Source organism: Buteo buteo, chromosome 27, assembly GCF_964188355.1.
Source record: "Buteo buteo chromosome 27, bButBut1.hap1.1, whole genome shotgun sequence".
Classification (NCBI taxonomy): Eukaryota; Metazoa; Chordata; class Aves; order Accipitriformes; family Accipitridae; genus Buteo; species Buteo buteo.
In genome coordinates, this window is record NC_134197.1 from 14,218,086 (window position 1) to 14,243,024 (window position 24,939).

General features: G+C 47.9%; 1 pseudogene; it reads left to right on the forward strand.

The window, feature by feature from the left end:
• Positions 1-6,213: 6,213 nt before the first annotated feature.
• LOC142045126 (uncharacterized) overlaps positions 6,214-24,939 on the forward strand; it is a 37,038-nt pseudogene continuing 18,312 nt past the window's right edge.

Below are 24,939 nucleotides of genomic sequence, written 5' to 3' on the forward strand. Positions count from 1 at the left end.
ATCCAGTGGGATGGGGGAGAAAATCAGGAAAAGAAGTAAAACTCCTGGGTTGAGATAAGAACGGTTTAATAGAACAGAAAAGAAGAAACTAATAATGATAATGATAACACTAATAAAATGACAACAGTAAGTAATAAAAGGATTGAAATGTACAAATGATGCACAGGGCAATTGCTCACCACCCGCCGACTGACACCCAGCCAGTCCCCGAGCAGCCAAAATCACTGCCCCCCCCCTTCCCAGTTCCTAAACTAGATGGGACGTCACATGGTATGGAATACACCGTTGGCCAGTTTGGGTCAGGTGCCCTGGCTGGGCATGAGAAGCTGAAAAAATCCCCGACCGTAGTCTAAACACTACTGAGCAACAACTGAAAACATCAGTGTTATCAACATTCTTCACATACTGAACTCAAAACATAGCACCATACCAGCTACTAGGAAGACAGTTAACTCCATCCCGGCTGAAACCAGGACACCACGTCACACCCCTTTGGGTGGCCACGTCACGCACCTTTGGGTGGCCACGTCACACCCCTTTGGGTGGCCACGTCACACCCCTTTGGGTGGCCACATCACACCTTTGGGTGGCCACGTCACACCCCTTTGGGTGGCCACATCACACCCCTTTGGGTGGCCACGTCACACACCAAGGGCAAATGGAGTTCTGCAGCATTTTTCCAGCGCTCGCCTGAGCAAACGACGGCAGTGTCATTCCCGTGGGAGCGTGGTGAGACCCCCAGGGTGATCGCTGGGCACTGTCCCAGGTGGGCTTCTGTCCCATCCCAGGGGAATGAGTCTCTCCAGACGGGGCCAGTCCCTCTCCCAAAACGGTCTCCTCCAGGAACGGACTCGGCAAACCCACCGTCGAGTTGACGACAGAGAACGTGGGCATCCAAGAGATCACGAGAACATCTGAGAGATCCCGGCGGGAGGCACGGAGAGTCCCCCAGGTCCAACGGACTCAGCAAACCCACCGTTGAGCTGACGATGGAGAACATCCGAGAGATCCCGGCGGGAGGCATGGAGGGTCCCCCAGGTCCCCGACCCCTGGACCTCTCCCCTCCCTGCCCATGCCGTGCTGCCGTTCCCCAGCTGGAATCCCGCGGATTGTGGGGACGGAGGAGGAGGAGAGAGGGGGGATCGGTGCTAGCGGACCCTCCGGAGCTGGCGGAGAGGGACAGCGTGCCTTTCTTCTCCTTCTGCGCTATTTCCATGCTGCAGAGCATCCCGGCATCCCGGATGGGACCGACCCCTTCTCTAAAGGGAGTGGGATTCATTCCCCGCACGCCGCAGGTCTCCATCCCGGATGGGACCAACCCCTTCTCCAAAGCAGCTTTGGGACTAAAATGGGAATCACAGACAGTTTTCCACTGGTCCCCGTCATAGATCTCCACACGTCCCGAGCAGTGTCTCTTCCCTTCCACCAGCCGGACAAATTCTGGAAAAAAACATCAAAACTGGGAGTTCCCTTCCACCAGCCAGACAAATTCTGGAAAAAAACATCAAAACTGGGAGTTCCCTTCCACCAGCCGGACAAATTTAATTAAATTTTAAATTTTAAAATTCCAGCTGGGTGAATTTGCGGGAATTTGCGGAAATGGGTGTTGCGGAGGAGGCGGTCGAGGTTGGAGGAGAGGAGCTCGGAAGCCGGGCGGAGGCGGTCGCGGAACACAGAGCGACGCTCGAGGCGGACAGTCGGCGCGGTGAGAAAAACAGGGGGGGCAGTGAGGGGGAGCATTGGGCAGCAGGACCCCTCCTGGAGGAGGAGGGAAAAAATTTGGATGTTTTTCTGCCCCATAGATCTAGGGCGTGGATGGGGGGAGGGGGATCTGGCGCCCCACAAGGACATCGCGGTTGTTCCTCTCTCCCGGACTTTCCCCGTAAGGTTCGCCCCCCGAATTATCGCCCCGTGTCAAAATTCTGGCAGTCGTTCGGCAGATCTGACCATTTCCCTGCCCCATAGATATGGGTCAGAGGTGGGATCTGGCCTCTCCCTGCCCCACAACTGCCCCCCAACAAAAAAAATCCACCCAAATGCCCCCTAATCCCTGCCCCACGGCGAGATCCGAACTTCTCCCTGCCCCACAACTGCCCCCCAACAAAAAAATCCACCCAAATGCCCCCTAATCCCTGCCCCACGGCGAGATCCGACCTGCCCCACAACTGCCCCCTAATCCCTGCCCCACAGCGAGATCCGACCTGCCCCCTGCCCCACAACTGCCCCCTAATCCCTGCCCCACGGCAAGATCCGACCTTCCCCCTGCCCAAAAACTGCCCCACAACAACAAAATGCACCCAACTGCTCACTAATCCCTGCCCCACGGCGAGATCCGACCTGCCCCCTGCCCCACAACTGCCCCCTAATCCCTGCCCCACGGCAAGATCCGACCTTCCCCCTGCCCAAAAACTGCCCCACAACAACAAAATGCACCCAACTGCCCCCTAATCCCTGCCCCACGGCGGGATCCGACCTCCCGCCTGCCCCACAACTGCCCCCAAATCCCTGCCCCACGGCGAGATCCGACCTGCCCCCTAATGCCTGCCCCACGGCGATATCTGACCTTCCCCCTGCCCCACAACTGCCCCCTAATCCCTGCCCCACGGCGAGATATGACCTGCCCCACAACTGCTCCCTAATCCCTGCCCCACGGCCAGATCCGACCTTCCCCCTGCCCCACAACTGCCCCCTAATCCCTGCCCCACGGCGAGATCCGACGTGCCCCACAACTGCCCCCTAATCCCTGCCCCACAGCGAGATCCGATCTGCCCCACAAGTGCCCCCTAATCCCTGCCCCACGGCGAGATCCGACCTGCCCCCTGCCCCACAACTGCCTCCTAATCCCTGCCCCACAACTGCCCCCTAATCCCTGCCCCACGGCCAGATCCGGCCTTCCCCCTGCCCCACAACTGCCCCCTAATCCCTGCCCCACGGCGAGACGCGACCTTCCCCCTGCCCCACAACTGCCCCCTAATCCCTGCCCCACGGCGAGACCCGACCTTCCCCCTGCCCCACAACTGCCCCCTAATCCCTGCCCCACGGCCAGATCCGACCTTCCCCCTGCCCCAAAACTGCCCCCTAATCCCTGCCCCACGGCCAGATCCGACCTTCCCCCTGACCCACAACTGCCCCCTAATCCCTGCCCCACGGCGAGATCCGGCCTTCCCCCTGCCCCACAACTGCCCCCTAATCCCTGCCCCACGGCCAGATCCGACCTTCCCCCTGACCCACAACTGCCCCCTAATCCCTGCCCCACGGCGAGATCCGGCCTTCCCCCTGCCCCACAACTGCCCCCTAATCCCTGCCCCACGGCCAGATCCGACCTTCCCCCTGACCCACAACTGCCCCCTAATCCCTGCCCCACGGCCAGATCCGGCCTTCCCCCTGACCCACAACTGCCCCCTAATCCCTGCCCCACGGCGAGACCCGACCTTCCCCCTGCCCCACAACTGCCCCCTAATCCCTGCCCCACGGCCAGATCCGGCCTTCCCCCTGCCCCACAACTGCCCCCTAATCCCTGCCCCACGGCGAGATCCGACCTTCCCCCTGCCCCACAACTGCCCCCTAATCCCTGCCCCACAGCCAGATCCGACCTTCCCCACAACTGCCCCCTAATCCCTGCCCCACGGCGAGATCCATCCTGCCCCACAACTGCCCCCTAATCCCTGCCCCACGGCGAGATCCAACCTGCCCCACAACTGCCCCCTAATGCCTGCCCCACGGCCAGATCCGGCCTTCCCCCTGCCCCACAACTGCCCCCTAATCCCTGCCCCACGGTGAGATCCGACCTTCCCCACAACTGCCCCCTAATCCCTGCCCCACGGCGAGATCCAACCTGCCCCACAACTGCCCCCTAATCCCTGCCCCACGGTGAGATCCGACCTGCCCCCTGCCCCACAACTGCCTCCTAATCCCTGCCCCACAACTGCCCCCTAATCCCTGCCCCACGGCCAGATCCGGCCTTCCCCCTGCCCCACAACTGCCCCCGAATCCCTGCCCCACAGTGAGATCCCACCTTCCCCCTGCCCCACAACTGCCCCCGAATCCCTGCCCCATGGCGAGATCCCACCTTCCCCCTGCCCCACAACTGCCCCCAAATCCCTTCCCCCACGGCGAGCCCCGGCCTTCCCCCTGCCCCACAACTGCCCCCTAATCCCTGACCCATGGCGAGATCCGACCTTCCCCACAACTGCCCCCTAATCCCTGCCCCACGGCAAGATCCATCCTGCCCCACAACTGCCCCCTAATCCCTGACCCACGGTGAGATCCGACCTTCCCCCTGCCCCACAACTGCCCCCAACAACAAAATCCAGAGGAACTGGAGGAGAAACTTCTTTTGGCCTTTTTTGGGCACCAGCCGTCGTTTCCCTCGGCCCAAGGACTTTCCCAGCCAGCTCCTCGCTGATCCCGGAGATGTCGCCCCGTCTCTGGGAACTGGGGGAAGTTCCCTGCGTGGATCTCAGAGCATCTCCGGCCAGTCCGATGTCCCCGGGGATTGGCATCGGAACGTCGCGCTCCTTTGGGGCAGGCAGAGAGGAGAGCGGAGTCTCCTTCCAATAGAAATGGAAATGGAAATAGAAATGGAAATGGAAATGGAAAGGGAAATGGAAATGGAAATGGAAATAGAAATGGAAATGGAAATAGAAATGGCAATGGAAATGGAAATAGAAATGGAAATGGAAATGGAAATGGAAATAGAAATCAAAATTGAAATCGAAACCAAAATAGAAATAGAAATAATAGAAAGGAATTGAAATCGAAATCAAAACCAAAATAGAAATAGAAATAGAAATATAGAAATAGAAATAGAACTGGAAATAGAAATAGAAATAGAAATCGAAACGGAAATAGAAGTGGAAATGGAAATGGAAATGGAAATGGAAATAGAAATGGAAATGGAAATAGAAATGGAAATGGAAATGGAAATGGAAATGGAAATGGAAATAGAAATGGAAATGGAAATGGAAATGGAAATGGAAATAGAAATCAAAATTGAAATCGAAATCGAAACCAAAATAGAAATAGAAATAATAGAAAGGAATTGAAATCGAAATCGAAACCAAAATAGAAATAGAAATAGAAATATAGAAATAGAAATAGAACTGGAAATAGAAATAGAAATAGAAATCGAAACGGAAATGGAAATGGAAATGGAAATGGAAATGGAAATAGAAATGGAAATGGAAATGGAAATGGAAATGGAAATAGAAAAAGAAATGGAAATGGAAATGGAAATAGAAATAGAAATGGAATTGGAAATGGAAATGGAAATAGAAATGGAAATGCAAATGGAAATGGAAATAGAAATGGAAATGCAAATGGAAATGGAAATAGAAATAGAAATGGAAATGGAAATAGAAATGGAAAAGGAAATGGAAATGGAAATGGAAATGGAAATGGAAATGGAAATGGAAATGGAAAGGCAGGAGCAGTTCCTCTCTGGACTCAGCGGAATCCTTTCCCTCCGCAGGGGTACAAGAGATCCCTGCCTGTCCCTCTCCAGGTGTCCCGTCTCATCATCAGACCCAAACCTGTGAGAATTAGATGGAATTTTGTCTCCGAGTGGAGAAATGCTGCTGCTGGAAAAAGTGTGTCTGCCCAGCCGAGGGAGGGAACATCCGCGATTCCTTCCGGAGGGACCATCCGCGATTCCTTCCGGAGGGAACATCTGCGATTCCTCCTGCCTGTTTCCCGGCAGGTTCCCCTGGAGCCCCAGGGACCCCCGGAGGGTGCCCAGAGGGGGAAGAGTAAGGGCCCCATCCGGCTGGTCCTGAGCTGGGCTGGGCTCCGCGGATGGAAGGAGTCGATGGCGAGGAGGCGGCGCTGCCGAGAGAAGAGCAGCTCCTCTGCCCAGTGGAGAGGAGTATTATATATATATATAAAATATATATACTATGTTATATATAACCATCACATGATACTTTTTGAATCTTCCGTACCGGTGAAGAGGGAGCCTCGGAAAATCCGACCACTTATGCTGTATGCAATCGATCTCCTGCGCTATTTCTTTCCTTTCTTTCTCTCTCCAGCTCTCTCTTTCCTGCCCCCGTGGAGAACCATCCCTGAGACAGCGATATCGAGTCGTGGGGTGGTGGAAGAGACGGGAATAGACCGTGTCCGTTGTTTATCTCAACATTAAGCCACCCACTGACACCAACAGAGCGACCGTCGGGACCAAAAGACCAGACGTCTCCCGTCTTCTGAGGAACCGGAATGTGGAGCGAATTCGAAGAAACTTTCACCCAACCCCTGCGCGTGCGCCCAGACCTGGGGTCGGCAAGACAGAGGGGACTGGAGACCCCTCAAGACCACCGAAGACTCCTGGAGAACCCCCAGTGAGGACATTGGGCATGCGCACCCCCACCCTAACCCTAACCCTAACCCTAACCCATTTTGTTGAAGCAAAACGGCTCTTGGAATAAGAAGTCTGGATCTACAACAAGGCGACCCAATAAAAGAGCAGAAACAACCAGCGTCGGATGGAATGTTCTCCCACTGGACTGGAAGATGAATCGGACGGTCAGAACGCCGCAGATCCGTGGTGGGAGCTGTTGCAACTCACTCTTCCTTTATTTTCTTTATTTCTCTTTCCCTTGCATTTGTGAACCCGTTGTCAGGAAAATCAAGTTACTTGACTCAGTTTTGAGTCTTAATTCTGTTCCCGAGAATAGAAGTAAAACCTCACCCCGGTCTTTGACTGGTGCGTGACTGTCGCGGTAGAGACGGACATGACGAGTAATAGAACATGCAAAATGGCGACTTTATTGTTCTAACACCCCTTTTTATCCCCTTCTTTAAAGGATGTGTTAGTATAGGATTAGTTTGGTTAGTCACTAACAATTCATGATCGGTGAGTTCGTTAGGACGGTTCTTCTTATCCCTATCTTGGTTTTTATACCGGTCTTCTCGGATCTTTCCAGACTCTCCAGGATACACTGCAAGCTGCTCAAGGTCACGCCGTTCTCGAACCGTCAGGAATTCCGTAGACTCGTCGCATCCCCCGACAATTCCCCCTTTTTGTATTTGGGCTAAAAATATCGTCCCAGCCACCCTCTGCAGGGCCCTTTGCTGAAAAGACAGGGCAACATTCGGAGCGCAGTTACCACCACCAGGAGAACGACCCCCACGGTCTTGAGCAGAGATCTCCACCATCCAGACCATCCCCAACCCTCGAACAACTTGGTCAGCCCATCTTATTCATCGCTTTCTGTCAGCTTCCCGACTCCCTTCTTTAATTGTGGAATCCTACTGAAAATGGATTCGGAATGATCAGATAGATTCGTACGACACATCCCTTCCAACTCATCGCAACCGCGTCCTTGTGCTAAAAGCAAGAAATCGATCGCAGCTCTATTTTGTAGCGTAGCATGTCTAACACGACCAACATCAGTTAGAAGGCCGCTTAACGCTAACGAGGTCGCCTTAGATTGCTTACGAAGCCAACATCCTAAATTATTTAAAGTTCTTAAGGCATTTGCAATGCCAACTCCTGGTGCCAACACGGAGGCTGCTAAAATCCGGCCTCGATTCCAGAATTCAACGTCATCTTGACGGGAACTGCTAAACTGACAAACAGACCTTTGGACTCGTCGATGTTTTCGAGTCACGTTCAGAATCGTTAACATATTTGGTGTTAATAATTGTCCGAGGCTACATGGGCCTCCATTCAGTTTAGATGGAATGCCTCCCCAGGCACGATCTCCATAGATTAAGAACACACCGGGAGGTCGCGCAAAAGAAACAACAGAAGATGGTGAAGAATTAGGTATAATTAGGTATAATTACACCGTGCAGTTGCATCGCGATAGAGACTACTCGTTGCATTAACATTTTGGCCTCAGTGAGCAGTATTGCCATACGAGTCATTAAAAAACACACAAGCATCCATCATTACAGATCCTAATAATTCTAACTCTTGGGGTTCCTGGGTGAAAGATGCGCATACGCACAATCCTGGTTGTTTGTATGACTTTTTGGAGAACTCCAGAGATTCGGGATCTGCAGCGGGTTCGGCCAGGTGTCCACAGGTCGTCCTACCGAGCATGTCAAGAATGGATTTTCAGGGGTCGTGGTGGCGAGACACAAGGTGTCCTGGTGTGTCACATTTGCTAAAGTGACCCAAACGTTTTGTTGAGGTTGTGAGACCCCCCATCCTTCACCCAGAGGCAGGTTCCAATCCGGGCTGAACACACCGAGCAGGAACCCAGCGAGGACCAGCGTCTGTGGAAACACCAGCAGAACCCCTTCCCCAGGTGAATAGCTCACACGGTCCACTCCGCTGACCAGTAATTAAATCTTTAACATGGACTTTGAGACCCTTTTGTAAATTCCGTGTTGAACAGAGAGAAGTGTTGAGAAAGGGAAGAATTCTCCCCATCCTGGAGAAAGTGAAGAACATCAACTGCTTTATCTAAACATGCCTGTGGTGGTTCCCCAACCATTCCCCCTTTTGGTTTTTGAAGCTGCTGCTTCAACGTGCCACGTGCACGCTCAACCATCGCTTGTTCTGTTGGGGAATTCCTGGGACATGAGTAACACCCCACAGATTAAAAAATATTTAAACTTTTCATGCTGGGCCGTTGTCTGTTTTAATTTGGCGAGGCACCCCAAGCATAGAGAAAGCCTTCTGGAAATGTCGAATGACATCTTTTCCTGTTTCTCCATGATGTGCTGTTGCTACCAAAGCGTGAGAATAAGTATCGATAGAAACACGAACGTATTTTTGTCTGCCAAATTCATTGATATGAGTAACATCAGATTGCCAAATCTGTAAAGCTTGTCTACCTCTGGGATTAGCACCAAAATACACCAGAGCGTGAATTCCTCGGCAATCGGGACAAGCAGCTCCAATAGAGCGAGCTTCAGCATGGGACAAACCAAACTGCCTTCGTCAAGCTCAAAAACCTTGATGAAAAAATTGATGCGATGATCATATAGCTTGTGGCTTGATGTTAGGAACAGTGGTCAGAGCCGTAGCAGAAACAAGAGCATCTGCTCTGGCATTCCCTTCCGTATAAAACCCTGGGAAAGTGGGATGACTCCGGATATGCACGATAAAATAAGTTTCTGTTCGTAGTTGAATACTTTTCCAGAGTTCTAAAAGCACATCAAAGAATAATTGATTGTCTGACACGGTCAAAGCCACTTTGTCTAGTCGAGAAATCAAATTAGCTCCATAAGCTGTCAGTTACAATATTTACAGGAGTAGAAAAAATAGAATTAAGTTTTTCTGACCCAATGGTATTTCTCAAGCAAATTTCAGGAGCGGGTGCGACGGTAGATGAGACGAGATCTGGCCTTGAAAACCCGCCGTAGCCGCTTGCAGCTCGTAATTGTAATTTACCACCAATTTACCACCAATTTACCTCTGCCTCTGTAATTTACCATAGGTGGTGTAATCGTAATTTTGACCAGGTAAAACCATCGTAGCTGGATCACGGCCCATTAGTTCTACACATCGTTTTCTGGCTTTTAGGATTACATCAGCAATAAGTTCAAACAAGCCAGGATCGGTTTTTCATGGCCAGAATGATAAAAACATCCATTCTAAAATATGTAATGGGTCATCCCACTCAGAATTCCGCTGCACCAAAGCACCAAATGGCACAGATTTGTCAATTAGTACAAAGATTTGTACCAATTGAGACAGATCGATTCGAGAAACAAATTTCTTGTATATATGTTGTTCCACCATGTGAATTACATTGAACGCTTCCTTATTTAATATTCTGGGTTCTGTTGGATCATCGGAATGTTTTCATAAGTCCAATAGAGGTTGTAACTGCGAATTGGTCAGTCCAAGATAGGGCCTGATCCAGTTCATGGATCCCATTAATTTCTGTACGTCACTGAGTGTCTTAACCGCAAGGTTCAGTTTCACAGGTTGGGGCACAACCTGCTCGTTTGTAATTGTCATTCCCAAATATTTCCAGGGTGCTATTTCTTGCACTTTTCCAGGGGCAAGAACTAACCCATATTGTTGTAGCGAATTCGTGGCCAAATTTTTCCTGTCATTCAACTGCTCCTTGTTGTCTGATGCTAACAGAATGTCATCCATATAGTGATAACGATAACTAGTGGGGAATTTTTCCCTTACAGGTGACAGAGCTTGTGCAACAAACCACTGACAAAAGGTTGGTGAATTTTTCATGCCCTGCGGCAGAACTCTCCATTGAGATCTTTTTGCTGGTTCTGCATGATTGATAGAAGGCACAGAAAATGCAAATTTTTCTTTATCTTGGGAAGCTAATGGAATTGTAAAAAACCAATCCCTAAGGTCCATGACCATGATTTCCCGATCTTGAGGGATCATGGCAGGTGAAGGCATGCCTGGTTGCAGAGCCCCCATCGTGGCCATGACAGCATTGACCTGCCGCAGGTCGTGCAAAAATCGCCATTTACCTGCTTTCTTTTTGATCCCAAACACTGGAGTCTTCCACGGACTGTGAGATGGTTCCATGTGTCCAGCAGCGAGTTGTTCTGCTACCAATTCTTGCAGGGCCTTTAATTTTTCAATTGGTAGGGGCCACTGATCCACCTACACAGGGATATTTGTTAACCAGGTTAAAACAAGCGTGGGTTGCCTAACACCCTGCAGCACAGTGGCCCCCGTTAAAAACCCGTGGTAATCCTCACCCCCCACTGTGACAAGCAATCCCTCCCCCATAAATTGAGGGGAGCTGCCGTCACATATGGTTTAATAACTGCTTGTTGCCCCCAGGATTGGTAATCAGAACTGGTGTGTCTGCCGTCTTTGCTCGCGCAGAGCCTCCCAGCCCCACTACTCCCATACCAGCCTCCTCTGTGGGCCAGGTGGGTGGCCACAGATAGTCGGCTATAATAGTCACATCGGCTCCGGTGTCCAGGAACCCTGCAAGCCTTACTGTAGTCAGCGATCTTCCGTGATTCGACAGCGTGCACGTCACATGTGGTCGGGATGATGAGACAGTCTGAGACCAGCAGAACTGAGGGGGTCCCGTAGAGCCGAAGCCTCCATCGCATCGCAGTTGCTGTTCTGCTCTTGAAACAGAACTCAAAAAAGGAACAAGATGAGCAATACGAGTACCTTTAGGGATTGTTACTGGTGGGTAGGGGGTCGAAACCATCGCGCAAATTTGACCTGGTGATGTTTTGTGTGGAGAAGTTACACTGATGTGCCCTTCACTGCCACACCCACAGCACTTTCCAGAATTTCTCATAGCATTGGCTATGGTGGTCACCGTGTGTTCCAGTGTCCCAACTTTAGAACATGCAGTGACCATGTCAGGGACAGAAGGATCTCCTGGTAAAGCCTGTATGATCTTTTGACAGTCCTCATTAGCATTATCTCTTGCCAGCTGTTCGTATAGAATTTGCCTTAAGACCCCATCTTCTACCTGTTTTTCCAGGGCAGCAGATATTTTTTCTACAAATTGTAAAAAGGGTTCTGTGGGGCCTTGGCGGATAGTGGCATATTTTTGCTTCAGAGCTGCCATGTCCATGGGTCGCTTTATTGCCATAAGGCCTATATTTTGTGCTTGTTCGAGAGCAATTGGAGGCCATGTAGCCTGCAGCTGAGGGTTACTATACTGCCCTTCACCAAGCAAAGCATCCTCTCCAAGGCCTAATCTCGGGTCATCCTGTGGCAGTCGTGAATTATGCAGCGCCGCTGTGCGTGCCATCTGCCTCCAAGTGGATTAAAATACTTGCAATTGTACGGGCTGAAACAGCACTTGTGCCAGATGCATAATGTCATATGGACACAGCAGATCTGTGCTGATTATACGAATAAGTTGCATCACCTCAGGAGAATTGATTCCAAATTTTTGTACTTTATTCTGCAAATCCTGCACTACTCTCCAGCCGATTGGATTGTGCTGATCATGCCGGTTTGTGCCTGCAGCAGCTTTGAAAACAGGAAATGTAACAGGAGCCTCTGATGCGTTATCTAAAGGCTTTAGAAATGCTGGTGTTAGAGAGCACGGGCTGAGGCGTTCTACTAGATCCCAGTTGCCAGAGTTGGCAGCATATTTTCTAACTCCCTCCCAAAATTGATCAGGGGATCTCAGGACTACAGTTATTGTGGATGGAGGGAGAGTCCATGGCAGGGGTTCTTTTGGTATGGTTCCATCTGCGAGCTGCAGAGATTGCATAGCGTCAATTAGAGATTTTTCTGCCTCAGTTTCATTTTGGCTCTCACTTTCCGTTCGGCCCTCACATTCAGTTTGACTCTCACCGTCCTTTCGGCCCTCAATTTCAGTACAGCCCGCACTTTCCAGCTCGGTGTTAATCGCCACATTTTTCTCCTCGAGGGGTGCTGACGGAGTCACCCCTTCTGCTGCTGCACCAGTAGGTAAGGAGGGCCCCTCATTGCCCGGTAAAGTAATTAATGGCGTAGGAGGAGGAGGTGGATAAGGGTATGATCTGATTTTGCTCGTGAGGGGTTTTCTGCCCGCAACTGCTGAGATTGCAGCATTGGCCGCAGCTGTTACTTGAGCAGAAGCTTTTTCCTTGCTAACATTTTCTGATTTCTCATCTTTCTTTTGCTGATCTTTCGCATCACATTCTGCTCTCCATTCTTTCAGAGTCTCAGTTAATAACCACCATATGACAGCCAACTCGCACAGCTCTTTCTGCCCTTTAGAGATCTCATCAAACATTTTCAAGGCCACAGATTGCCATGCACCCACACTAAACGCAGTAAGTGTTGTGGCTTGAAAGCCTTGGGTCTTACACCATAATAAAATCCTTCTCAGGTTTTGTTCTGAGGTTTTAACCTCTTTTCTTTTTAATAGGGCTTTCCAGGTAGACAAAATCATCTCCTCTTCCTTAGCTAATTGCTGCCCCATTCTAACAGTTTAGTCCCCGGTGGCTCACCTTATTAGGTGTCTAGGCTCAGGTCCGGACCAGGCAGATTCCACTGCTCTCAGCTTCACCGGGCTTCATCTCCACAGCTTGTCTCGCTGCCAGTACACTCTTTCACAGCTCTCGTCGCCACTGGTATACTTCTCGCTAGTGCTAGGTGTATCACCGTTAGATGATCTGTTCGCTCAGACGCGTCGGGGTCACGATTTGTCGCGGTAGAGACGGACATGACAAGTAATAGATCATGCAAAATGGCTACTTTATTGTTCTAACACACCTTTTTATACCCTTCTTTAGCGTATGTGTTAGTATATGATTGGTTTGGTTAGTAACTAATAATTCATGACTGGTGAGTTTGTTAGGACGGTTCTTCTTATCACTATCTTGTTTTTGTACTGGTCTTCTCGGATCTTTCCAGACTCTCAAGGATACACTGCAAGCTGCTCAAGGTCACGCTGTTCTCGAACTGTCAGGAATTCCGTAGACTCGTTGCATCCCCCGACATGTGACATTTTAATTGGCATCATGTACAGGATTCTTGGAGAAACAGAAAGTCCCCAGTTGCTTTGTCAGAGACTCTTGTGTGCGTATGACTGAGACGTATAGAATTGAATGAGTGACAAGTCTCTATGGAAATTTTAAAGGTGTGACCTCCTGAGAGCGAGGCGGGGAGGGGGGGAATAGTGGTAGCAAATTTAAGGTGAGACCTTCTCAGGACGAAATAATCCCTCTTGGGTAAAATGAGTGCCAGCACATCTATAGATAGATGTTCATGATTATTCCCCCACAAAAGTATTGAACAGGGATTTAGATAAACTGGATGACTTTTGGGGAACCTATCATGCTCACCCATCTGCCCAGTGGTGACAATGGGCAAAAAATTGTCGGTTCCAACCACAGAGTGTAGTGGATAGGAACATGATGTTGCAGAAAGAGGCTAAAGTTGGGCCTGGGAAGGGAAAATCAATAATTTGTGCAGTTTTGGGAGCGAGTTTGGCAGCGGCTGTGGAATATAGGAGGCAGAGACTGTGTCAAGACGATGCCATGATAGACTCCTTGAAAATGGCAGTTAAATCACTACAAGAGCAGTTAAAAGAGACCAAGCAGTTGTTAGAGGAGGAAAGAAACCAGAATGTTAAACTAAAGGAAGCATTGAGAGAAGAATTGTGGAAAGCAAGCGACTCGTGTGGAAAGGTGGAGTCAAAGTTAGAAGAGAGAAGGATTAGGCAAATCTATCCCCAGGAGGACTTACAGAGAGCAAAAGAGGCAGTAGAAAATGCTCCTCATATGTATCCCTTCGTTAAAACTGAGCATTTGTATGAGGCACATAATGATGATCATCCCCAAGTTATTACTAAACAGGTTCCATTTACAGTGACTGAGTTAGCAAAATTAAGGAAGGATTTTGCAAGGACTCCAAAGCAATCAGAAACAGAATATGTTTGGAGAGTACCGTTGTGAGGAGGAGATGGAATCTTGTTGTCAGAGAAGGAAGCAGAAGGATACTGGGGTGCAGGTGTGTTTCTAACTACCAGCAATTATCAGGCCTCATGGTCATTGACACAGAGGGAAGCATATTGGGCCAGGGGGCTGAACCCTTTGGAGAGGGGAGACCCCCTAGCTATAATAGGTACGGTAGATCAACTGGTAGAAAATGTGCAAAAGGCGGCTTGTTTGCAGATGATGTGTGATAGGGAGCTTAAATCTAACCAGGGCTCTCCAATGATGATGCCTGTGGATCCAGAATGGATGACTTCTCTAATCCAAGGACTTCCAGATTCTCTAAAACCCATTGGGATCTAAGTACAGGGGAAGATACAAAAAAGCCCTGTAGCAGACAGAGTTACAGCTGCTCTAGAGGGAGTAATGACCCCCAGTCACTGGAGGTCAGGGAGAAAAGTGTGGATGTGGGGGGAAGTAGCCCAAGAGCTAATTAACTTTGGGAGGAAATATGGTCCCATTGGTGGATCCTGGCAAAGACCTGAAAGCAGGGCCATACGAGCCACGGAAGAAGGTGAGGGGTGGTCAGCACTGGTCAAGAGAAGTCAGGATTCAAAATCGGTCCGATTTACTGAGCCTGGGAGAGGGAAGTCCCTAAGCCACCAGGAATGGTGGCAACTGGGGCTCCAGAGAGGTGTTCCCCAAGATCTAATGGATGGACTTCCAACCCAGAAGTTGGAGAAACTTGTACAGAGATGGTTGGGGCGAAAAGTCAATTTTGAACCAGCCCCTAGTGCCCTACCATGGATAGACCTCGGGGAAGAAGCTGATGAAGAAACAAAGGCAGTGGGAAACCAGATCCTCCATTCCCCGAAGGTGAGGGGGGAAAGGGAGGATGGATGTTTATAAGACAACTCACCTTAAATTTGAGAGGGGATTTATTGATTACTGTGGCTGTAGGACCATAGAAAAAAACAGTAAGCTTTTTAATTGATATGGGGGCACAAATCACCACACTGATGTGGGCTGAGGCAGAGCAATGTGGAATTTTGACTTTGTCTGAAAACCTAATTAACTTAAATGCTTTGGGGGAAACCCAATCGGTACCTATGGCCTTGGTAACATTAACGCCTTTGGGATACAGTTACCCAGGTCAGTGATTGTTGGGGGATAAATGGATGCCCCTAACTGAATGCATTTTGTCCTAAACCCCTGACTTTAACCCCAGAGCCTCAGACTCTCAGTGGTCCCGGAGAACCAGCTTTTTCTCCTGGACAGCCAGTACTGGTAGAACTGCCAACCATTGGAGCTGTTCCTTTCATGCTCGCTGAACACCTAAATAAATATGCTTGGAAAGCAAAAGATGCTTATGGAAAAGAACATAAAATCAACACCAGGTGGATTATTCCATCCTTCTAATAACAATCTGCTTCTGATTCCTTAGAGCGAACCAAATCTGTTTGTCTTTTTTTTTTTCCAGGTGAAATCTCTGAAGTCTGCCCGCAGGAATACATGAAGCTGCAGATTGTCTGCATGGTTTTGTCAGTGATTCCTTTGTTAATATTTATAGGGTGTTGTTACAGATGCACGCATAACCAAATCCAATAGGTGTTAAAGCTCAGATTTATTCTTCCATAGAAAAGTTAGTTAGAACTCCAGTAACATTTTATAAACCACAGGTTCAATGATGTAAGGGGAATTAGTACTGCACAGCCGACTTAAGAATCCTTGAGATTTAAAAGTGATGACTCAAAATGCACATATCACTAACCTAAAAGCTGAGGGCTCTCTCCCTCGAGGAGTTACCCTCAGGCAGTGCCCTGACCCAAGGGGGAGTCCCCAGCTGCAGACCCGCTGCTCCGAGGAGGACTGATTCCAACATGTCCTCCAGCGGGACCCTGTTTATAGCCTTGTCGAATCTGATCTGTGGTCATTTAATCCCGATTGGCCAAGAAGGTCACATCAGTGTACCTGGCACGTCTCAACTGGCCAGTTCAAATTTCAATCTGTGGTTTAGGTTTTTTTTTTCCTTTTCTCCCTGCCTGGAGAAATTTCATTTCTGACTGGGGTGGGGACCTTGGCAGATGCTTGTGCTCCTCTCTCAGCCCTGAGGTCTGATGCATGCCTTTCCCCCGACCCAAGCTGTGCTGCCAGCTGTTGCGAGTCCTGATTTAGGATCCTGCCAACTGCGACAATCTCTCAGGTGCAGAATGCACCTCGCTCAGAAGGAGAAAAGCATCAATGTGTTTTATTGAGGTAAAATAATAATTTGACAGAGTTCAATAAATTTATTAATTTAACAAAGTTTAACAGTGGTTTGCAGAGGTTCAGTAAGTTGGATGACAAGGTTCACCTTTTTAATTACTGCATGGAAGAAATGTACAAAAGAGAATTGAGTTAGAATTGAGCTGGAATGATTCACACAGAGACCAGAGACGCAAAAGGGTAAGGAAGATCCTCCCGTTGAGTCATGAAGTTCAGAGGGAACCCCCTTGCTTTCTAAACTCCTTATGGAGCCTAGGTGTGGCTAGGTCCAATCTTAGTCTCAGGCTTGGGAAACAGTTTATGTCTAATGGAATTATCTCTACAAAATTTACAACAGTTAATATTAAGTAGCTACATGGATTAGTAATGCTTCATTAGTATTAATTCAGCATGCTATCAGTCACTTAGCAAAGATCTGCCATTGAGAACAGGTCTCTCTGCCTCAAGGAGCAACCTTGAGAGGTGTCCCAGCTCAAGGGGAGATCACTGCCGTGCAGCCAAGCTGCCTAGCAGGGAGAGCTCAAAGAAGGCTCACTTAGGCTGTCATATTTATGGGATAAAGTGTCTGGCTCCTAGTCAAATTACATGCGATGGGAAGGGTATGGATGAGACTCCTTGTACCCACAACTTTCTTTGCTCATTGATAAATGAGTCTTGGAAAAGCCACCTGCTACTCATGTCTTAAACACATGATGAGTGTTCCAAGGTCATATTCACCAGTGCTCACTAGGTCACTCGGCTCCTTTGTGGGTTTTCAGAGAAGAGATTGAAACGAGATGAGTTCTTGGCCCGGCTATGGCTCCTTTACCTCCTTTGGAACCTGTACCAAACTACGGCTAGTTTGGTTATGGGGTTGAGTGTACCCATCACACCAGCTCTTGGGAAATGAGGGTACATGTGACCCTGTGTGAGGTCAAGCTAGAACATGCTTTGCAATTTGTGTATTTACTGCAGTGAATTTTCTGCTCTTCCTGGCTGTCTTCTGTGGTTTTCAGCCTGCTCTCACCTCCACAGAAAGAAATACTCTGTGTATGAAAGACGCCGTTATGAATCTTCCCTTAGGAGGGTTTTTTTTTTTTGTGTGCTCTGCTTCTGAATTACAATCTGTATTATTTATGCCAATGTTCAAAATATCTTTCTAATTCCCTGGTTTAAGTATTCTGACCCTACTCCAGCTACATTTTACTATGCACAACTCCCACCAACCATCAGGTTTTATTTCAAGTCGTTTTTAATGAAATAACATACATTGCATCCAGAACCCTGTGTTGCTGTTACATGGTTTTCTTTACAGTTTTCCAGCTGTATTCTTCCTCCCCATGATAAACAGTGTTGCCACTATTTCTTTTTATCTTAGAATACACATGGTAAGGATGGTTGCTGGGTGTCTCATCCTTTTTAAGGCTGTGAAGACACATTTCAACAAGGCCTTTTCCCAGTCCCAGGTATTCAGGGACACAAGACATACCTATCCCCATCGGCTCTGTGGAGCATTTAAGAGAGATTGTGCACCTGAAGGTTAAACAATGCTTCTGTGTCAGAAGCTGAATTTCAGCAAGCAAAAACAACTTCCCCAAATCTTAAGTTGTGTGTCATTTTAATGCTGGAAAATGTAAATAATGATCCTTGCATACATCTTTCTCAGTTAAGCGTACAGTGGATGTCTTCTCCTTCAACTAGTCTGGATCTTAAAAATCATCTTAAAAATACTGGAGAGTGTAATTTTTGCTGCACATGGCTTCAGTCCACTTGGAAGAAAATTGGATTGGTTACACAACTCTTAATGTAAGGCACAAAGAAAGCCTACGGTTTTGAGTGCCCTAGGATGCTCTTTTCATGTAAGTTAACAGGCACATATCCACCCTGTAATTGCGTAAGGACTCCCCAGAACCTCTTCAGTACAGCTATATTTTACGTAAACTGCTGTTTTCATGCAACCTCAGCTAGCGTTGTGCTGCTCTTTGCAGGATGGGGTGAATGGTGTTGACTTTGGCTGTGTGGGCTTAAATGCATTTCTAATGTGTGCGTCAAATAATTACCTGTCAGAGTTGGGGTCGGTCCCGGAGTAACGATGAAATCTCAATATGAGTATAGTCATTCTCCTTTATTACAGGTTTTTACAGGGTTTATATAGAAAAAGGTGATAACACGCGCTAACTACAGCGTTATTATTGGCTAAGCTTCTATGTCCACGCGCCTTGATCATTACTCTAATTGGTACAATACCCCATTTCACGCGACACTATCTTATTCTCTATTGGCTGTGCAAGCTTCTTCACGAGGCATCCAGCAGTTACTTAGTTCATTCTTCAGCATCCAGGTGTTGTTTGTCAGGCTCTTATCTTCTTTTTCCCAGCGTACAAGGACACAGCGTCCATGTCCGTTTCAGCACTTTGTAAACTTATGCTTCGTTCGCACATACCGGCTGGATTGCTCATATGCCTTTGCCCAGCCAAGAAATCCTCAACAATTGCCCCTTTTTGTTTTTGAGCAATGCAGGCTTGCTTAATAACTTGGGATGTCATTTTTCCTTAACAAGCTGAACAAGGTAAAATTGCTAATAGCTAAAATCACAATAACTACAACAATGCCCATAACTCTTTAAGCTAAACTGTTACCCCTAATGACCCGAACCATGAGGACTATGAGGAAGATGAACCATCCATACATTCTTGTGTCATCTTGCTCCGCGAACTCAGCTCAGCAATCGGTAGATGCCAGCTTTCTGTGGGCATCCCCACGGAGGCAACGATGGCCTCACTGTATACCAGCCCGATGCTCTTCGGAAAATCCCAGTATCTATACATTTGCAGAGGAACGGGTTTTAGCACACGTGGCCAGCGGGTGCCAAAAGTCCGCCTTGGTTGCAATCTATGACGCATGCGTTTGCTGGCCAGGCGTGCTGCACGAGTCATAGCCATCTTGTCTACTGGTTCGTGGGCTGTATGATGTGGTTGCGATGCACAGAGAATCTTGACCTGTTATGTTAACCAAGGTGTCCTATACATTAGTTTTGACTGAGGTGGTATTCATATTGCCACACCATCTATGATGCTCCAGATGATGATGGTCGTACAAATCAAAGAGGAGTCCGTCGTGGGCCTGTATCTGTGGAAACACAATCAACCTTGTTCCCAGGTCGTTGATGGAAATAGACCTTACCCCTAATTTTGGCTTTAACTAACTTTTACATTTACCCCACACTGTCTTCCTGTAATCACACTATGTTTAACCAAATTATGCTTAACACACTTTTTACCTAAAGCAAGTTCTATATACAATAAGGCACGCTGTTCTAAAAACCTCTTCTGAAGGACTCAATGTCTGCTAGTCCTCTAAAGTGTAATACTCTATTAGTTGGAATCTGTTGGATCAGTGGCTCCAGCACCCACTGGTGCCGTGTCAGTTGCCGTTGGGACAGTTCCGGGTCCAGCATCAGTGTGAAGCCATGGCTTGACCCACTTAGCCGGGATCCAGCAAAGGCCTCAATCTGTAAGCAGACACATATACCCTCTCCCAATAAGTTTTACTTCTGCTGGTCCGCACCATTTCCTGGAGTCTGGGTCCTTATACATTACCATGATTCCTGTACTTTGTTGCATCCTTTCTGCCTGTAAAAGAGCATGATGCACTACCATTTGTGGGTCTTTGTGATCACCTGTCAATCTAAGATAATTTAGCACAAATAAGGCTTTGGCCAATCGTTCCTCTGAGAGTAAGCCCTGGGTTCTTCCTTTTTGTTTTTTGCAGCATGCTCTTTAGGGTTTGGTTGGCTTGTTTGACAATAGCTTGTTCTGTGGGAAGATGTGGAATACCCGTACCATGGTGACTTTCTCACAAATTACAAAATCGAGCAAATTGTGTAGAACCATAGGCCTGACCGTTGTCCGTCTTAATTTCTTTAGGCACACCTAGCACTGCAAAAGAAGTGTGAAGATGTCATTCAATATGTAAGGTCTTTTCTCCAGTTTGTGCCGTGGCTCACATGGTAGCAGGATAGATATCAATACACACATGCACATAACGCTTTGCACTAAACCACGTGACATGGGTGACATCCATTTGCCACAACTGTAATGGCAAGAGATCTTGTGGGTTAACCCCACAGCCCAAGCCCAGCCCCTTCTTTTGACAATCGGGGCATGCTTTAACGATACCTTGGGCATCAGTGAGTGGTAAGTCAAATTGCTTTGTTAACATCCTAGAGGGTTGGTGCAAGAACGCATGTGATTGCCGTGTTTGTTGAAAACAATTCTCTGGAGGAGGTTCCCATGCCGCTGTAACTAATTGGTCAGCTCTGTCATTTCCTTCTGACAAACCTGGTAGTTTTTGATGACTTCTTATATGCGTTATAAAATACTCTACACTCCGAGAGTTCAAGCCGCATAGTAATCACAAAAACAACATTCCCAATCTTTTGTTTGTGACCTCCTTTACCATTGCTTTTTCCATCCTTTGTACTACTCCAACTACATAAAGAGAATTGGATACGATATTCAGCGGCTCCTTAGCCCAATGCTGCAGTGCTTAAATTACGACTTTTAATTCTAACATCTGTAAAGAATCCTTAGGCTGTCCCTTTTCAACATGGTCACACTACTGATCGTTAGCATCTTTCCACGTACAGGCGGCTGTACCTGTCTTTTTTCCAGCATCAGTAAACACTGTTACCCTGTGTACAGGTGTTTCCGACCTCCATGGTTTTTGCTCAAAGGTTTGCTGTTCCAATAGTGACCACAACTTACGCTTTGGATATTGATTACTTATCGTACCTCCAAACCCCACTAATGACACTTGTAACGCTACAGAATGCCGGATTCCCTATTCCAAATACCATTTTACCAGAGGTATTAGTAACATTTCTGGTTCCGCCCCTGCAATCTCTGTAATCCTCGTTCTTCCCCTAATGATCAGTTGTGCAAATAATTTCAATCAGGTTACAATAGATTTGTCCGGTTGCATGGCCAAGAAGACCCATTCCAAAATTCTCAAGGGATCTGAGCGCTTTGTGTCCCACTGACAAATTACCACATAAGGGTGTTGTCTCTGAGAGTTCCTTGTATTAATGATCATCAACATTATTGGTAAATCTTCATTGCATCTGGATGCAAAGCTAAATGCAATTTTCTTTGATATATATTCTAAGGCTTTTTGCTGTTCTCCTGTCATTTCCCGTTTCTCATCTGCATGTGCGCTTGTACCCAAGAGTTCTACCAAAGGGGCCATATCGTCATTAGTGATACCGCAAAGATTCCACGCCTACTGGATATCTCCCACAAGCTTCTGAACATCATGTACTGTTGAAATTTCTGATGTTATTTGAACCTTCTGAGGTTTAACATTGCTAGCATCTATGTGCCACCCCAAATACTTCCAAGGTGCTGACTTTTGCACCTTTTCAGGAGTAATTATTACTCCGCGATAGCTTAAGATGTCCTGTAATCGAGTTAAAATTTCATCCTGTGGCAAGTTCCTTCCCGCTATCAAGATGTCATCCATATAATGATAAATAATTAACTGAGGAAACTGCTTTCTTACAGGCTCTAATGCCCAGGCCACATACACCTGACACATCGTGGGGGAACTGCGCATTCCTTGCGGTAACACGACCCAATGGTATCTCTTAGAGGGCTCTGCCTTGTTAATCAATGGTATCGAAAAGGCGAACCGTTCAGTGTCATCTGGGTGCAAGGGAGTGGTGAAAAAACAGTCCTTTAGATTTATAATTAACAAATCCCATTCTTCTGGAGGCATAACTGGAGACGGCAAACCTGGCTGCAGGGCTCCCATACTGTGCATCACTGCATTCACAGCTCTGAGATCATGTAACAGTCTCCATTTCCCAGTTTTCTTGGGAATGGTAAATATTGGTGTATTCCATGGACTAGTAGAAGGAACAACATGTCCCGCTCTCAATTGGTCCTCAACTAACTTTTGTATTTTTTAGCAGCTTTTCAGAATTTAGCGGCTACTGATCAATCCCAACAGGCTCATCTGTTTTCCAGCTAATTTTCAGGATTGGCTGCCCCTCAGTGACTGCTCCTAAAAAGGATGGGTCACTAACATTGCCTTCATTTGGCTCAATAAATCATGGTCTATGAGGCCAAACAATTCAGTTGGGGTAGTCATGACATATGGACGTGTTGTAACGTGTTCACCGTAGGGGAACACAAATGTAATTGGTAGCTGACTTACTAAGGTGGCTTGTGTGCCCCCTATCCCTGCAATGCCAAAATTTGGATTGATCAATGGCCATGATGGAGGCCAAATATATTGTGAAATAATCGTAACATCAGCTCCTGTATTGATTGTCATCAGTTTCTTGACGAGAACTCCGTCAGGCCCTTCCAATTGCACTACCTTTTCTGGTTTACCTTTTGTTATGTCCATGGCAAGGTATACCTGTGGTTTCCCTGTGGAGCCAAATCTACCATCTCCACGTTGTACTTCACCTGGGTTTGGAACACACGACCTGAATGGAACTAATTGTGCTATTCTGGTACCTTTAGGAATAGAAACAGGAGGGATTAAAACATGAATCATAATTTTCACAGTCCCACAATAATCTGCATTAATAAGCCCTGGGACTACCAGGATTCCTTTTAGAGCTGTTGAAGATCGTCCCATCACAAATGCACTAAGCCCAAACCCCAATGGTCCCTTTATGTTGAATGTCTACTGCGGTTTCCATGTCCACTCCGGAGCTCTCTGCAGTGGCAGATCTGGTGGTTGTGAGGCTGCCTGAGGGCTGGCAGCCCAAGCTCCTTGCATTTGTGTCATCGCGCGAGGGGCCTTCGTGCTCGGTGTAAAGTTTCCCTTCTTCCTGTATTCTTAGTGGTATTGTCATCTTTCTCAGCAGAAGCTGTACATTTGCTTTTAATGTGTCCACTTTTGCCACAGTTAAAACACTTGACCAAGGGTGTCTTACTGGCGTTGAGCTTCTTTGTAGCTCCTTGTGGAGCTGCATGTTTTCTCTCATGTCCTCGTTCATGTCAGGGTGGTCATAGATTGTCCTATGCAGTCTATTAATAAACTGTGCGAAAGGTTCTTTATGCTCCTGTTTCACCTGATTGTCTGGTATGGTAAGAAAAGCTTGATATGCCAAGATCTGTGATAGGTGATGAACCTCAGTGATACATTGTAACTGAGCGTTCCCTGATGCGAAGGGTCCAGTACCCATCAGCATCTGTGTGGTTACTCCCCATAAGGGATCTGTTTGTTGTCGTGGTGTTGCTTGTTCCCAATCACAGAGCGTCTCCCACTGTTGGAAAAACACTAGCATTTCGGAGGGCTCTAAAACTAACCATGCTATCTGTTTAATATCTTGAGGTATCAGCGTATCAGCAGAAAAAATGAATTGCAGTATTTGGTGAGCTAACGCAGATTTGATTCCGTACTGACTCACAGCATTCTTTAATTTTTCAATGACCTTCCAGTCAAACGCTTCCCATGTTTTCTGTCCATTTAATGCAATAACTGGGAATGCTTGGAGCATAGTCCCTTCTATAATGGCATCTTTTATTACTCCCCTCCAATGCCTCTCCCTCTTGCCTGCAGAGGCTACTGCAGGCGGCTCCGTGTCTATTGCGGGTGCAGTTGGTTTCACTGTCTCTGTTTCCGAGAGGCGGGATGGATTAAAGGATGGTGGTGGGGGCGCAGATGGTTCTGCCCGGGGGCCGGCCGCGGCCGCGGCTGGCGGTGGCCGCTGCATGGCCGGCTGACACGGACCACTGCAAGGCGGTGGAGGGGGGGGCGGAAAGGGGGGGGGCGGGAGGGGGGGAGTGCGGCGGTTCTTGATCTTTTCCCGGGCTTCCCTCATCCTCCGGGGAGGAAGGCTTAGTGTCTATTACCAATACTGACAGGGGCTGAGATTCCCTCGGGCGGCAATCGGCACTCCCTTGTTGAAGATTGCACTGTCCTGTTTCTGGGTTGCCAGGTGAATTATTTAAAAGCTCAGTAGCTGACACTTTCATAGGGGCAACAACCCCTCTAGTGGTTTTCGTGGTTTCCGAGTCAAAAATACGTGTGGACGCAGGAGTAGTAGTCTCAGTGCCCCAACATTGCGGAGGCAGCCTTGGCCATTTTTTTTTCTGCTATCATTTGTAGAAGGTGATTCATTACTTCTCGCCAAGTCTGTCCGAAAGCTTTTGCGGTACGACTCCCCTTAATCATCTCGTCCCATAACTTATCTCCCAGTTCACGCCACTCTGTGGCAGAGAACAACATGTGGGTGTCTTTAAAGCGACCCCATCGCTGTCCTAATTTCATCAACTTGATAAGTTGTTTTACCGTTGTCTCGACCCCTCCCTTAGAGAGGATACTTGTGAGCAACATCGTTGCAGCTTCTATTTCCATTGCTGAGCTTTATCCTGCTACAGCTTCTATTTTCCT